This window comes from Gambusia affinis, linkage group LG24 (genome assembly GCF_019740435.1).
Source record: "Gambusia affinis linkage group LG24, SWU_Gaff_1.0, whole genome shotgun sequence".
Taxonomy (NCBI): Eukaryota; Metazoa; Chordata; class Actinopteri; order Cyprinodontiformes; family Poeciliidae; genus Gambusia; species Gambusia affinis.
In genome coordinates this window covers 6374327-6392102 of record NC_057891.1, presented here as the reverse complement: position 1 = coordinate 6392102, position 17776 = coordinate 6374327, and the positions used below count along the sequence as shown (strand labels likewise).

General features: G+C 37.3%; 1 long non-coding RNA gene across 1 annotated transcript in view; it reads right to left on the bottom strand.

Annotated features, from left to right (window-relative positions):
• Nucleotides 1–1090: 1090 nt before the first annotated feature.
• LOC122827025 overlaps nt 1091–17776 on the bottom strand; it is a 118267-nt gene continuing 101581 nt past the window's right edge. Inside the window, exon 4 of the long non-coding RNA XR_006369920.1 lies at nt 1091–1374. This is a non-coding gene — a long non-coding RNA (uncharacterized LOC122827025). The remainder of the gene's footprint in view (nt 1375–17776) is intronic.

Here is a 17776-nt window from a genome sequence, read left to right as displayed (position 1 = left end):
AAAAATATATTTAAATACGTATTGATCGGTGACTTAAATCCATAAGATGCAGAACTTTAAACAACCTTGTAACAAAGTAAATCAGACTGGTTCTTTTGACATATAGCAAATTAACTGCCTTTATCCTAAATCCCAGCCTCATACAAGTTTATCCTCTTATTCTCATTCGCCCTCATCTCTTCTGCTTTATCATTGCCCTGCCGTTGGTATCATCCAGGCTTTACTTTCAAATTCTGCCACTAATACATTCTTTTTCATTTTCTCTTCCTTTGACATTTTCACATGTCAGCCACCTTTGTGGAAGCTCGGTATTACGTAAAAAAGAAATGACTGATTATTTCTGGGAAACACGCTGGACGTTCTAAGAACAGCATATGAATACCAAGAACAGTGATGATTTGCACCAACGTGGTGGTCACATCATCCTAGAGCAGCCTTATTTCACACTCTGCTTCCAATGCCATCACAAGTGAGTCACAGATCGTGAGATATGAATTCTTGTCAGGCAATATGGTTTGGTGAAAAAGTAGTAGGCTATTAACATAGACTTTAGGCTTGCCTTAAGTGTGAGGAAAGAAAGAGTTCATTTACTGAATGATAAAACAAATAAAATGTTTTGATGATCCTGAAGAATTTTTAATATATATATACATGCTGAAATCTTTTTGGTAGGGTTCCAGTTGTGCTGCATCTTGCATCACACCGACAGAGAAACATGGTGGGCTGAAGTTTTTAGAGCACCAGTCTAAATCAATCTGGAATTTGACACACCTAATCTGAAAAGAAGGCCGTCACAGAATGCTATGTCATAAAATATAAACTGCATTTCCTTAAAAATATATTTATGACCCATTAACTTTTAGTTCTTAAGTATTCCTCAGCCTCTTTGTGATTGTTGGAAATCTTGCCAACCCCCAGCTTGTTTGTGTTAGCACTTTGAAGAAGCAGTTTTGATTCTGTTTCCCTTTACACCACCACCAAACTGAGTTCATGATGAACAAGACATTTCAACAACTCATTCTTCTCGCTCGTGGCACAATGCTCAACTCATTCACCTTTCATGATGCTGCTTCTGTTTATTGATATTAACAATACATCGCTTCTCCTCTGTTCGTCTTGATTGGAACGCCTGCAGGCTCACCCGCCACTTTTCATCTCCTCCGACTCTCTCTTATAACGTGTTTATAAGCAGAGTCTCTGTACCGTCTTCAGTCAAATCGCTGTTTGGTGAGACGCTCTTGTACCCAAAATAGTTGTTGTTGTTCTACTCCACAGCATCTGATTGTCAGGCCTTTGAATCTTGTCCCTGCTCCTCCAAAAACAGAAGAAGCTCCCCCTCCTTCTTAGCTCAAGTATCAACCAGGCAGCAGTGTCCTACATAAAAAAAGAGAGGAGGGTGGGGGTGCGACATGAAAACCCAAACAGCCTCTCAGGGGAAAGAACAACAAGGATAAAAAGACATAAGATGAAGCAGGCAGAGCCAGCATACAGATTCAGGAGTGATATGCATGTGCATACACAGCTGCCCTCCCTCACAGATTTCTTATTCTCTCTTTCTGTTAGCGCCTTCAGTCATCATAACTGTGTGATGGTGAGACATTGTAGCTTTTGGACATTATGAACCAGTTCACAAACTGGGGAAACAAATTGTGAAAACACGAAAAGGCACAGAGAGACAAAACTCTGCGCACATGAGCAGATGACCGAGATGGGGTTGACTTCTAAAAAAAATACAACGCTACAGAACATCGGCAATTAGTGGGCGTACTTACAATAAACACGCAAGCGAGTGCTTACCCGTGCACTTCTGTTTAGTCTAGGGTGTTTTAGTTCGACAAAAGATTAAATTATAGTTCATCAAATCCGATTACAATTCCATTATGATCATTTTAAATAGATTCTACTTGAAAGAAAAATACTAAAACTGAATGTTTCATCTGTAATAGAATAAGGCATACTGCATTACGGGGTTATCCACACAAGACACAAATCCCTTTGAAACAACACTTTCAATGGAGGCTTTCTTTGTACATCAATATCATTTGTGAAACACCTCAGGGTGAACTGAGATAATCAAACAGCCAACCGAGACAGTCACAGAGGCGAGTCTGTTAGCAGGTTGGAATTAAGGGGGCGGCCCCGGCAGCAAAACATGCTAAAGTTCTCCTTATAACCCTGCTAAGCTAGCACCATGCACAAAAGATATGACAAATCAACAAGAATAACAATGTTCTTCTTGTGTCTTGGCAAGGTTATCCAATATTCATCAAGAAGCCCGTTTGAATAAAAAAACGAGTGAATTTAAGAGATTGTGACTCAGTTTTTGGAGTCTTCCAAACTAAAAAAAACACTTTGTTTTGTGGGGTTGGGTTGTCACATCATCAACTTGTGCCACTGATTTTTCTCAAGTCTGCAATCAACATGGTACACACAGCCATCAACCAAGACACTTCACAGCACTAAATGCTTTCTTCTGTTGACCTGGAACCTGTCTATACTGGCAAATATAGAAAATGTTAGTCCTATGGTCCTGGTGTTACTGTGCTGGTCTGATCTTGAAACTCATCTGACCTAAACCCCAAACAGAAATAGTATTCTCAAAAGGAACATGAGGCACCATTGAACCTGATTAGACCAACCTGGACATGACATGAAGGGAATATAACAACATATATTTTGCTTTGGTATATTCTATTAATACAAAATGATTCCATTATGATTTCAAGACAACACTGTTGCTCTCTGTCTTAAAAAAACATTGAGCTGAGACCATCATCCAACACAAAGGTCACACATTTATGGCAGCTCTGGCACCCTATAAATAATGCCAATACAGCCACTGGCAGCACTTAAACCTCCATGCCTGTAAATAAGAGTCAGAGATGTGCTTAATATGGTCAAAATGTGTCTCTACTCTCAACTGCTTGCTCTTAGAACTCAAAATCTGCACTGTTTCATAAAAACTATTCATTCGAGTATCTTCTTACTCTGTGGCATTAACGTGTAATTTTGTGTTGTTTGTTTTGGTGTTTTCAACCAAATAAATAATCCTATGAGATCAAACAAATTTAAAAGCAGGACATTTAATTTTAGCATCTTCATACTGTAGACCTGACTTTTAAGAAAGCAATAAAGAATTTAACAGTTATTATATTCCGATTTTCAACAAACAAGAAGGACATCAAATCTGGAAAGTAATTAAAAAATACTTCTGACATTTGACTGGCTTTAAAGTGCCTTTTTCTTGGTAGCATAAATACACTCCAAGTGCAGCGTCAGGGTCAACCTGCACCATAATGGCAAATCAATATCACACAACTCCCACCAAGTCGAGCAGTACTCTCTGCTTTTTGTCTCCTCCCTGCTCTTTGTCTTCCTTGCACAAACAAGCAATATTTCAGATTCTGAGGACAGCCTCTGAGGAGGTGAAGTCAAAAACAGCTTCATTTCTCCCCTCCCCCACAGGAAAGCCGATGGTGTTTAAAAGCACAATCTCAGTAGCAAACATGATTGATACTGCAACAACTGCAAAGTGTGCCTCCCACGTAATGGAGATTTCAAATGAATCTATTGGTTTCCAAAACATTGCCAAAGGTGTTCGGAAATTACAGTAAGGAAAGAGAAGAAATCTTTCCATTATGGCCTGTTCTAAATACAAAATTTGGCATTTTAGTTTTACACCGACTTATAAAAGAAGGGGATTTCTGGAGTTGCTAAGAGGGAGGTTCCTGGATGTGGGAGGAGTTTCTGTACGGCGTGATTTGTTAAATCAACTAATAAAACGGTTTGAGGTTGAAAGTTGCATGATATAGAATAGACTTGTTACAATCAGTACTTTATCTGTTTCCTCTGGAAGCAGCACTGCTCCTCCGCCCCCAAAAGCTGCGACCTCCGGCATGTTAAACATGTTGATAAGTCTGAAGCTTAAAATATTTTATGTAACAAAAAAATAAAAATTGTTTTACAAGATTTATTGTTTATAGTCCTGCAGATAGGTATCGCATTTCCCACATGATTTAACACATTCTACACCCTGGGTTGTCTGTAGAAATTTGGTAGTATGAAAGCTTTCATGTTTCACGTCCACAACTTCCACGTACACCTAAGAACTTCCCCTTAAACTCACAGCTCACACAAACTCTGCCCACACAAGAGAAACACACTTTATCTTACTGCAGAGATCTCTCTTTTTTATTTTTTGCTTGAATAAAAAAATATTCTATAAAGCTGCAAAAGTGGCCAAAAACATTGTCAAATAATAAGAGATTATCTATGACAGGGACATTTTTAAATCAATATTTCAACTTGTTAAACCAATTGGCACATCCAAATCTATCTTAAGGAAATGGCATAGCAAAAATAAGACATATTGGTGCTGTACAAATAGTCACGTTTTTCTTTTCTTTTTATATCAATGCTTTCAGGAGTTACAGAACTTCTAAAACGGGCAATTATCTATTTCCGAGAACAAAGCATGCACAAATCAATTGCTTCTCTTTGGAAAAGTTAGTGCATTGATTGGAGAAAAATGGAGGGAAGTGATTAGTTTAGTTTGCAAGTGATTGATTATGTTCTTCAGGAAACGGTGTCTTTAGAACAACCACCAATGGGGCTTAAAGGAATTAAATTAATACTCTTCAAAATTAACACTGATTTGCACTGTTCATTGTAAGTTTTGATTAAAATAAACTGAATACATGAATTTAAAGGAATAAACATTCTCCAGCAAACAACTGTCACTATCTGGAGGAATGAAAGATGAAGATTAGCTTCCTTTTAGATCTGCAGTGGCGACTAAGGGTTTGCATACTGTTCCTCTTGGGGGAAAGATGCATACACACACTTGACCTGAATTTACTGCTGACCACAACACTTCTTCCTATACATACCAAAGGCCTACATAAATGCAAACCAACACCAAATAATTTGCAGCATTACTGGTATAGTGGAACAGTCAACCTGTCTAGAAAAAAATGCTTTCAATTGTCTTGTTCATAAGTGATATCAGGACTGATATAAATAGAAAGGTTGGGTCTTTATTTTAAGGAATGTATGACAAAGGGAAACAGCTGAAATTGTAAAAGTTGCTGCTCTTTTTGGGTGTTCCTACTATCCTACATCTATGGTCCTACCAGTGACAAAGACGCTACATTGACTTGTACCATCTACCAGCATGTTGCAAACCGTTTATGCACTTTAAACATAGATTCCCTGATAAATGAAACACCATACACTGAAAGAGGAAAAACGGTTCAGGAATTGTTTAATGAGGAAAAGAAGCAGTTTAAGGTGTCTGCCGGACTTCCACATAAACTACTTTGACTTGTACCTCCTACCGATATGTTGCACACTTTAAACATCGATTCCCTGATGGCTGTCAAAGAAGTATACAAAGTTCAATTCATTCTTCATCTTCAATTCAGTTTGCGGTGTAAATCGTTCTTCTTGTTTGCACGGTAGATGTTTTCTGCATTATTGTAGCTAATGCGTACAAGTATTTGCACCCATGGCAACCCTGAAATCACACATCTTTTTCACAGGAGAAATCCCGATTTAACCCAAGGGTAGAATGGTCCATTTAGCCAGATGGAAACTGTAGCCATAAAACATCAAGTAGTCTCTAGGAGCATGCATTAGAGAGCTGTCTAATTAGAGTATACTCCGTGCCTCGTTCAATATTGTACATCAGTGCCACGAGCTGGTACTTACCAGCCATTTCCATTGGGCCTTCAAAGAAAGTCTTCATCTGCAACGCATGTGGTCATCATTTAGGTTAAGGACCATTTATTACGTTTCAGGAAGATGTGTTAATCTACTGGAGAATCATTTTCACCTTCGCCGTAATGACTCATGAGACAGTCAAGAAGGCTTGACTAATTTGCACCAGATAATAGATTTTATCCATTTTAGCTTCTCATTTTGGAAGCGCGCTCTGACAAAATGAAGGATAGGAAGTCCAGACAGACAGACAGAAGGAGTTGCTTAATTCAACAATCAGTTGGGGATTAATTGAAACGCCAGTTCTGTGGCTGCATGGTTTTGGCATTCAGCTCCATGGAACTAATTGTAAGAGATTGTTTCCTTTCAAACACGAGGTCCATAAATGACATTTTGACAACCACTAATTCTAGAAACACTAATTTACTGTCACATTTTACACATTTAATTTTGCCATTTTGCACGGCAGACATTTGCGCTAACGAAGGAACCACAAATGACATTCATGATGGCTATTATTGTGTGTCTCTGCCAAGCAACAACTGTGTCTTCTGTTTTTCTTACTTTGCCGTCCCGTCTACCAGTCAATGTTTTAAGTGTCCACATGGTAAATAGCTACATTACAACCATTACCCAATCACAAGCTAAGCCAACATTATGCTTAAGAAAAAGAAAAAAAAGAGAAGACATAAACAAAGAAAAAAAAGAAGTTGCCTCTTTTCCTCTTTCCTGCTTGCTGTGTTCTCATTAATTTTTCCCAAAGAGGCCTGTCAGCTCGGCTAGTACATCATCCATTCATCAAGGCGCCAATATTCCAGCAGCACCACATGTTGGTAAAAAGAAAAGGTCAAACAACGAAATTTTGTGTTTCCAACCTGAAGTGTGCCATTCAGCATTTTAATTAACAAAGGACAGGGAATAGCGAATAAGCTGGACGAAGTAAAAAAAGAAAAAAAAAAAGATGTGGCTTTGTGTAGCCTTGAGGAGAACAGCACAGAGACATAATGACAATGTTCCAAGTCCCTGAGAACAATGAAACAGCTAGTGAGGAAAATCAAGCCAAGGAGGATGAATGACACAGCAAATATGGTGTGAAAAGCTTGTTGAATATTACACTTTACAACTAACTATATGTCACATAAGATAAATGCTTTTCCTGCTCTTTCATTCAATGTTACTTTCCCCCCCCTTTTTCAGACATTTACAAACTCAATTATGGCTTCAGTGTCATGAAATGCGGTGTGATGAGGTGGTGAGGCAGCAGGTGGGAGAACCAGGACGTGAAGAATAAATGTATTTAATGAAAAAAATAATCCAAAATAGTCCAAAACACAAGGCAGCACTGCTGGGCAGAATCCAGGGCTCAAAAAACAGTACCATGCAAAGCAACTACTGTGACCAGTTAACAATACATTTTGAGGAATCAAAGCATGCCTGCACCGATTGGTCAATGTTCCGACCCAGCTCTGCCAGGGGGAAGGAGAAGTAACATTAAAGAAACCTAGATGTTAAGGTTTATCAATTTGGGATTTATTGTTTGGGTTTAACAAAATAAAACAACCTTAACCAAAAACAAAACACTGACTAAAACAATGTCCACAAAACAACCAGAGTTGGAAACCAAAGATCTTAACCAAACAAAACACGACCAAAACCTAAGGTTAACAACGAACAACTAAACTCTAGTTCATACCTGATTTGAATAAAATGTTGATCTTTAGCACATCATATTTTCAGGGCAGCAGAACCTCCACTTGCCACTTTCTTGAAGAAGCATCAAAAACAGAAAAACTGAACATTTAGAAAAGATACACTAAAATTCTATAGCTTGAAACCAAAATAATCACACTTTCTCATGCATGCAAACCTTTCTATGATTATAAATGCATTGATTGGAAGGCTAACTATCTCAGATCAACTATTTGTTGAGATAAGATTTTTTCAACCATCTGTTTTTGATAGGGCATTTATTTGTGTGAGATCATCAATGCACTGTGAAGCGCTGCTTTTAATGATTTTCAGTTATGTTTACTTAAGTGGGGGATGTGAGCAAATGTTCAACATCCATGGGTACAGTGTGTCCAATGTAGATTTTGAAGTGTACTCAAAACTTCATTTTGTAACTGCCACACTTCTCCAGCTTCACCCTGTTCTGTTTGTACAAATACTCATTTATCTTCAGATTTTGATCCTATATAATTAAAGCCATTCTTCGTTATACTGGGATAAAGCTCCAAGTTTTGCTCGCTGCAACAAAAGCCTGGCACATTATCAATTCTGTTGCATAACAAATCAATGTAGAGGGAGATCTTTTTGTGAACTGTGGCACCTTTTTTTAGGTAAGAGGTTTTCACACTGGTTAAAAGGTTCTGGTTCTTTAACTGATTAGCATTCAAAACCTCTCAGACTGTAATTTAGGCGACAAGTTTAAATGTTGTGCGTCTGCAAAATGTGATTTGTATTGTTGATTTATTTATTTATTTAGAACTGCATTGCTTTTAGGTGATCCTAAAATCTTGATAAACTTTAGGGTCTGTATTGGTCCTATTAGACAACTCTTTTTGTGTAAAAGTATTATGCAGGGAAATTAAACATATCCCATTTCTGTTGTTGGATTTGATCTATCAAAGTGAAAATAGCTCAAAAAGTACAAGTAAATGTTTGTGACATAAAAATAACAATCATTCTTCCAAAAATACTGATTAAAACTTTTTTTTGTTTTGTTTTTCAGCTTTCTTCTCAAATCTTGGACAAAATATTTGCTTCCTTGCTCAACATTTATTGTTGACCAGGCTCAGGTGATCCTAGCTGTCCTTTTATGTAAAAGATCATTTTAGAAATAGTTCTTAACTAAAAGTTGCCTTTCAGTCATCCCATTATTTGATTACATTAAAAAAATGAAGTATCAGCTTAACTATCAATTCTGGCCAGTTGAAAGCCCAGGTAGTTTATAGATTAAGCATCAAATGCTTAGTTGGTGCTTCTTTTGCATGGATGACAATCAATAAGGCATGGGAGCACTCAGCATCTGGATCTGCTGAGAATGACATGACATGGCCTCCCTAATCGTTATTGACTGCAAACTTTATACTGGATCTCAATCAATTTAGACTATGTGCCTCTCTACTCTTCCTGCATTTGATTAAAGAGTCATTTCAGTGAATGCAGCAGTTGTGGCCCTAGTCATGTGCAGTAGCTTTGATGCTATGCACATTGTGAATATTCTTGAAACTACAGAAATGACTTGCTGAGGATGTCTCTGCTGCTTGTTCAGCATTTTCTATTCTCTGGCTAGGTACTCTATAAATAGCTAGCTTCTTTAGCAGTGGTCTTTTGGGGTTTGCTCTGCTTGGGGAGGGTACCAATATCTTCTGGAGAATCCAACTCAAAAATCTTGATCATGATTATTTCTATCTTTATTGTGACATTGTAGAACAAACTCTTTTAAAGTGTCATTGCTCATGTAAAGAATGCATACCATGAACAAGTTTCGCTTTTTTGAGTAAATGAACTAGATTAGCTTGATACGGATATTCTAATTTAATTAGCCACACCTGCAATGTATTAGCACTGAAATCTAACTAAGACATTTCATGTTTTCCGACGCTCTAACTTGTTGCAGGAAGTTGCAACAGTGTCCTTGCTTTGGTCGAAAGATTTACAAAGGTTTCCTTTTTTAACCTCAGATGTTCTTTATGAAATTTTCCTATCCTTAGTTGGTCTTCATTTTTCAAGTCACAGCCAAGCTCCTCTGTCATTCTTCTCATAATGCAACTCCAAAAGGAAGAAACCTTCCTGCATGGCCATCGTCTCTGAGGACCAAGGAGAGCTGCCTCGCAGTTCTTTGTAACCACACTTCTTGCTATAGACAGCTTACTTTGGAGTGGGTGGACTTGCTGTCCTCGGTGGTGCGGGGTGCTGCCTCAACTGTCGCCTCACCTCAGTGACATTTACACGTCTGCCCATGCAAGAGAATACACTAAAACCTCAGCACTGGCACTGCGTTATCCACAACCCAACACCCACGGCGACGCCAGGTTTACTTGGCTGTTTGGGCTCATGGTTGGGAGCCTCACTCAACACGCATTTGGCTCTTGGCAGGCAGCAGGAAAAACAGCATCAGGAGAGCTGTCAGTCACATGGTTTACACGGATATACACTTATAGTCCTGTCTACAGCACACTTCATGTTTCTTTACGAACTCAGAGGAAGCCCAACACCTGCTGGGAAGAAGCTAAAAAGCCTCCATATGCAGAGCGATGACAGGAGTTATTGTTTATACCCCAGAGAAAACCGGTGATAATACTGTTAGATATTGATGAAAGAGCATTTGGAATGTGTCTCAGTTAAATCACATAAAGCCAGAGATGAATAAATGGTAAAACTGACTACATTTAAAATAAAGTACTAGTTTTAGAGTCTGCAAACTTCTGCATCCACATTGTTTGTGCTCCGATATTAAACTGTACAGAATAAATGACAACAATGATGGGAAAAGCTTAGAAATCATCTTTCTTGACACTGTTCACGCAACAAAACTGAAATAATTTCTCAAGAAAGAATATTCCGGGGCGGCATGTGTGGTTAGAAAAGCTTACCAAAAAGTACCAAAGACATTCTGCCCACCAACAAAGTCAAAGGTAAAATCTTAGTAAGGGAGTAAAAAATAATTGTCGTTAGGATACCTGTCAGTGTGGCGATACCCAAACTGAAAAGCACTCAGGGTTGACAAATGATCCAAATAAGAGGTGACATGACTCGAGATCGCGCTTGACTTGCAACAGCAGCTTTAGATTTACCGTCCGCTCACAGGCCGTAAATCTGAGGAAATACTTTGCTGTTTGATGGAAAGCGATGCCCAACTCTGACATTCGCGTTAAAACCAAGGAGGGGTCAGGTACTCTATTTTAATTCCCAGATTTATTTGGGTCTCATCATTACACACAAACTGCCTCATAGATCCACAGAAATGTTTGAATAATTCACTCGGAGATGACTTTATTATTCTAATTCATCTGTCAGCCAAGCAAGTAATGCCCTAATGCGTGGAAGCAGCTACCCGTGAAAAAGAAGAGAAAAGTCAAACCAGAGCCTTCCCTCAGAGAGGATTAGCAGCTTGATAAGTAAACTTTGGGTTCAGCTCTGTGTCTTGACCCTGACTTCACCAGGTTGTGGGTTCGATTGAAAAGAAGAGGTGGCGACTCAAGACTTTTGGACAACAGAAAAAAACAATAATGCGAGCAAACCTTCATCATCTCTCATCTCCTCTGCCTCTCGAAATCAAGCTGTCTGAGTTTTACAGAGAAGCGGGTTCACGAGAGACATGTCACCAGACATGGAACGCCTGTGTAGTCTAAAACATCTCTCTGAAGCGCCTTCCTATGAAAATTTAAAGATTTGAAACTATCAAATTCTTTTTCTTCATTGAAACATCTATGAAATATTTACGTATGTGAAACCAGAGGGGGCGGCGGGTGGGAGGAGCATGAAAACCCCCCACAACTATGAACTGGTTTACACAAGAAGCTCTTCACACTGAATTATGAGTATATATGTGAATTCTTCACAAACATTTCCATGCACTTTGGAAAAATTAAAAGAATATGAGCTATGAAAATGAAAAGGGTATGAACACAAAATATGCTTGTTAAAGTAGGGATTACTCTTTAATGAAATATTTTAAGCATAAGATCCAAATCATTTTGTAAAGTGCAAAACAACTTCCTTCACGATTTTGCAAGAAATCTTGAAGGCAGACAACACAAATGTTTGTAGTTTTACCAAAATCTGTTGATTTAAAATATTTAAATAAATCCTTGTAAACACGACCTTATTTTCAGGGAATGTCTTCAGCCACTCAATAAAACTGCTGCAGGAAATCACAAGAAATGGGATGCAGCCGCTCAGCACTATTGTTTCTATAACCTTTTTACAACAACTTTTTCTTCCACTAAACTTTCCATAGGTGTTTTTGCATAGAGCAGTCTGTGAAGAACCCAAATGTTTTGCGATCACCTTTTTCTCATTTTACCCTCAGTGTCTCTTGTGCAAGCAGTCTTCTGTATGACTGTCGACGATAATTTAACATTTCCGAATTAATTTGGTTTTCTGCAACATTCAATTTACCTGCGAGCCTGATATTAGGAATGTACAAGAGATAAGCCTCTGACGTCTCTGCGTAATATGAATCTATCTATCCGTTTCACTTGTCAAATTGAAACTGAACTGACAAAGTAACGTTTTGATATTTTCATTTGTTTGACACTTGTTATGTCTACAGATGACAGGGATAAATAAATGTGTTGTCAAAGGAAAGAAAGTATGAGATGGGCCTTCTATTAATGCAGTTTCTTGTTAAATGTGGAATTGTTCACACTTTCCAGCAGCCAAGAGAGAGAGAAAAAAAAAAGCCCAAATCCCTTGGTGTTGATCTATACCTACATTCCTCCCAAAAGAGCATCACAAACCAACAGGTTAAAAGTTGAAAGCAGCAGTTTGTACTCTTTGATCAATAAAACATGGTAAAGAACCAACAAGAAAGCAAAAGAAAATACAGATTTTTTTTTTCTTTTTATATTTTATTTTTAGCTACAACCCTTACCTTTACACACACGTTGATTTGCCAAAAGTAGGCCATCGGAAAAAAGTCCATACTGCTTTAATTTAGCAAGTGTTTATGCTAATAATGGTGAGGATCCTCTGCATGATACAGATTATAGCTTGGAGGGATCAGAACTCTAAAATTTGATCAGAGGGTTAACTGGATATGTGCTGCCCTTACCATGTAGGCCAGATGCCTGGGGAGTATTCTGCAGGGAAAAAAATAAATAATAAAAATGACAGAGAAACCTACCAAGCTCTTCTTTTCTGAACTTTCCTTCTGTTGAACTATATTTGGGTGTGCTTGCTGTTAACCTTTAGTCAATGATATAATCTGGGTAAGTGGTTTGTCTCTTAATTGCTAGCCTTAATTTTAGAATAGCACTCAGTAATAGAAGCTATAAAAATGGCCCCAGGTGGCTCCGGCCTGTGGTAAAAGCGAAGCACATGCTCAGCAACTGGAGGGCAACGGTTTAGCAGTGGAAGTTGAAATGTTGCGCTTCTCTTTTCAGAAAAAAAGTTATCAAAATAAAAAGCGTTGGCGCTATCAAAATTAAGTCGAGAAAGCAAATAAATGAGAGATCCCATCAAAGCAGATGTAAATAAATGCCTGTAAATATTAATGTTTCAGATCTGCAGCTAAAGCCTCAACAAGTGTCGCTTATGCTAAACATGTAAACATACCCCAGAATAATGATGCATGTGATTATTTGTTTCATTATGGTTTCTTCACACTGAGAAACAAGCCAATTTAAAGAGTTTTGCAGAGTAGCCCCTGACAATAGACCCAGAAAGCAACAACTTTTTGAATCTTTATAATCGATGCAGTTTCAAACCGTTTTCTTACAATTTATTTAAATGAAGTACATCTTACCACAATAGTCAATGACGCACTATTTTAGTCAGCAAATTATTCTAATTAGCCTTGACTGACTGGTAATCAGGGGGTCATTTCATTGTTCACAATATTAGCTTTTCAAAATACAACACTTGCTAAAATGTAGAAGGAATTAGCTGAAGGTAGTTTGTCTCATATGCACATAATACTTTAGAATAAGCTCATATAAAGTGAAAATTTAATTAATAAAGTCTCTGATTTCACTCCTGAAAACTGAATAATTCACAATTATTTTCAAACAGTATTGCTGGTTAGGTGTTTAAGTATTAAATGCATTTGGGGACATCCATTTTGAAAGCTATTGATGTATCTGTAAAACTTTTTCTTTTTTAAATAAATTTTTTTAAAGGTTTTTTTCTGAAGGCATTTGGTTGGACATGAACATTAATGTCATTTCATTTAATGATTATGCTCTGAGGCTTCTTGTTTTAGTGAATAAAATTCCAGCACAATTAATACATGAATCAAAAAACTCTTGATTCTCAATAAACAAATCTCTGAATCGGCCAAAATTGGATTTAGCACGTCAGACCTCGATGTGCTAATAATAAAACAATTATTAAAATGAATAAATAATGATTTATTATTTATTAGTAATAAATAAAATAATTACTGATGCCTCTACAATAATTAATCAATTTATATTTATTAAAAATCACACTTTCTTTTTGACTTGGGCCCTTTTTGTTACCTTTTCATATCGAAAGAATATGAATGGGGGTGTTATGTTTTGCAGCAGCAGGACTCCAAGCCCAAGAGCTGCATCTCTGGTCAGCATTACACAATCTTTGAGTTTTCCCCATGGCTCATAAAAGATGATGAGATACAGAATAATTCATCCAGCTGTTGAATTTTTAATTAAAAAGTCTCACTCCATATGCTCCACACCAAATACATTCCATTGCACAAAAATATGCTTTTAAGAGCACCATGTGAGCACTTCTGCTCCAACTTTCTTTGACAAGAAAAAGTCTCAGCTGGTGGTTAGGGCTTAAAAGTTACCTGGATGCCATGTTGCAACACAAGTCATGTTTTTACTTTTCCAGCAATGATTTGTGCTGCTTCTGCAGATTCTTGAAAGCAAAATGCCCTTAAACAGCTGATTAATTAAGCATAAGCCTTGAATGTTGGTTGTGAATTCATGTCAAAGTTTTACATTATTTCCTTTTGCTTGTCCTTGGATCTTGTGCTTTAGTTAGTTTTTGGTTGATATGGTTCTGCCAATTGTTAGTCTCTAGATAGCCCCAGTTGCCCCGGTTACAAGCTCCTTACTCAGCATCTGTCTCCTATTTTTAATCAAGCTAACTTATTTTCACCAGTCATGCCCTCCTTGTGTTTACATTTTTAATTAGTCCAATTTCTCAACTTTACTCCTTTTATTTATTTTTTTCCTATACCTTGTTGTTGTTCACATTTTAACTGGTGTTCATCTGTCTCACTTTTTTTGTTTCTTTTTAAAAATGTTAACTACATTTCCAGTATTTATTTTTCTCTTCAATGCAAATTTGAGAGACTCTCGAAGTTATTGCCTATAGTTTTTTTTGGCAAACTCTACTGACAGACACTCAAAAGCAGCTTTTAACTGTATTTTGGAGGAAGATGTCCAAGTACAGTTTTAAATATTTTACAGAGCAAAACTGTTCATAGAAGCAAGAGCCTTATAGAATAAATGGATGAAATAAAGTAATAGGAAACGTTTTTGAGAGAAAGCATGAGTATAGATATGTTTCTTTTCATTTGCAATTACTTTTGTCCCCCCCCTGTGGGGATGTAGCCCTGGGTGGCGAGCAGTGGCACATACAAAAACAAACAGAGACTTTACTCACACACTTTATGTTACCAAACCATTACTAAACTCTGGAATCGGAACCTAATGCATGATGCTGCCACATTGCTTCACCATGGAGATGGTGTGTTTCAGATAATCTGTAGTTTTGGCTTTCTGACAAACCACAAATTTCCGTTTTAGTTCTCTCTCAACATAGAATATGTTGGCAGCAATTTTATTTACAGGCATCAAAGTAACGTGCACGCCACACTTTTCAACTTTTTATTTTTAAGATTCATAAATATATTTTTCTTTATATTTAAGGTTCTTTTATATCAAACATTATGAATGCAAAAGGTTTCAGCAAAAATGCATTAAACAGTTGGTTTCATAAAGCTCATGACAAGTGAATTAATCTTTATGTTCACAATGCGAACTGCAGCCCTTTGATGCCAAAATGAGAACACTAATGCCGATAAGATATGCACAGCTAATGAAGAGCCTGTCTTTTTTTTTCCCCCCTTCCGTCTGTGATTGCGACATCCAGCCCAATCAAACCCTCAAGCACAAATATTGTAATTCCGTCTGTAAATAAGGTAAGTAGGCAAACTGTACAGAACACAACTCCGGATCACAAGCACTAAATTAATAACTGTCTGGTGAGAGGTTTAGATGTTGTAGTAAATTTGGCAGGACCAGTAATTATAAAACTAGGCCATATTGCAATGGGAGATAATTAACGTTAGCATGTCCCTGGGAGGTTTTTGTGAAGTGGGGGGGGGTAGGCTTTGACACGGCCTATTCAATTATGTCCTTCCCTGTGGGTCCGGAAACCCAGAATATAGAATATCTAAATTAGGCACATGACAAATCTCTCACTGTGTCAAATGGAAAAAGTCCTGGATGGCAGAGTGAACGGGAACTTGTGCAAGAAAATCATATGAAAAGGATTGGAGTTTTTATAAACAGCTATTACAAAGTATTTGTGGTATAAATAAGAACTAAAACTTGCATTTTAAATAAAACATTTTTTTAGAACAGTCATAATCCCCCACAGACTGGCTTGTGGGTATTTACACTTCAGCTTTCAAAAATATCGGGAAGGAAAGAGGATACGATGAAATGCAACCAGAGCTATAGTCGATCAATTAATGAGATGGCAGATATACTAAAATGACCTTATTGATTTTTGTGCAGCACACGTAGAGCTAACTGCATTGAGAATTCCTACAATATCACAATCATAAGTTTACTTGATGAAAGTTGCAGAGCGTCTCTCCAGAATACTAGATGGGAGTAAATAATGCTGCAATTATAGAAAATGTGGGGAGGGGGGATGCAGTGTGAACATGACTGGTCAAATAGTTTTCCAAATGCATGAATTACAAAGTACAGATGAATGAGTTTTGAGAAGTGGTGCAGAAAATACATAAAATATGAAGCTATCCTGGTTGATCATTTGCATGTTACATACATTTTGGTTGAAATGATTCATTTTCTTTCAATTATCTACAGGGGATCTATAATAATATACAGCACAATAAGAATTGTGTCCTCCTACAAATTTCATTATGTGTAGCTTTTTTGTCATAAATGTTCAATAGCTAAGCTTAGTTCACATCTGGATAAATGTGTAAATACTTTTCTTTTTTTTATGAATTCCTTTGTGACAGACTGATGAACCCATTGTTAAATCTTGCATTTAATTGGAAAAAGAAACCATATAAGTCTCCGTAGGTGCACCGATACCCAATTACATCCAGGCCTATAGAACAGAACAAGTGAAGTAGAAAAAAACAATCTCAAAAAATAAGAAATCATCCAAAATGGTCAGTCTGACAAAGGGCTACTAATCCTCTTTGTGCCACCAACATCAACATCGACTGTCATCCACTCCACAGTACCATCATGCAGCAGAAGAGTCTGATTAGCTGGAGACTTCGCTCCCTAGCAAAGAGTCATTACCCAAAAATAAGGAGAACGTGGAACATCGGTGACCCTTTCCTGAAGTCACCCAATCTAAAGTACTTCAAGAAGCTAGAAAACATTTTAAATGCCACAGTCCTCAATTGCCTCAGTTTGTTTCTGAGCAAAACTAGGAGTTACAAAGAGGCCAAGACCATTGTTAAAAAAAAAAAAAAAAAAAAAATTGCTTCCTCACTTCAAGACATGGACAACTTGCTGTAATTGTTGGACCTGCAAATTCTGCTCTGAAACATAAAACGCCTTTAAGTGGAAAACTACTTTTTCCACATCACTGTATTCCTATCTTGTCCTTCTGAACCTAGCATAGATAGACCAAGAAATAGGGCAGCTATCTTCACAGGGGAATTCAAGGCTTCACATTTGACCCCAAATGCATAACCTTTCTAAAACCGGCACATTGGATTATGTGCTAACAATAACCGAGATAAAACCTGCACCTCCGGTGTGTCATATTCATGACGATTTTTAAAATGACTTCTCTTAAAGAATGGGAGTTATGAGATTGACATTAAAAGCATCACAACCATTTATACTCAGAATAGCCGAGGGGCCTTTGTTACTCCGATAGAAACTATGTACTAAGCTGCAATTTATCAGCTTTTCGAAAAAATGCATAGTCACCAAGGCAACCCAGTCAGAGAGCAAACAACTCAAAAAAAGACAGACCAACACAATTATCAAAAATGAAGATTGCGTGATCTTGTTCACTGATTGAATATTTAATAATCCTAAACAAAGATTTGTTTTAAATGGATTTTAATTGTATAAAATAATATCCGTTTGATTAAAACCAATCTGACAAAGAA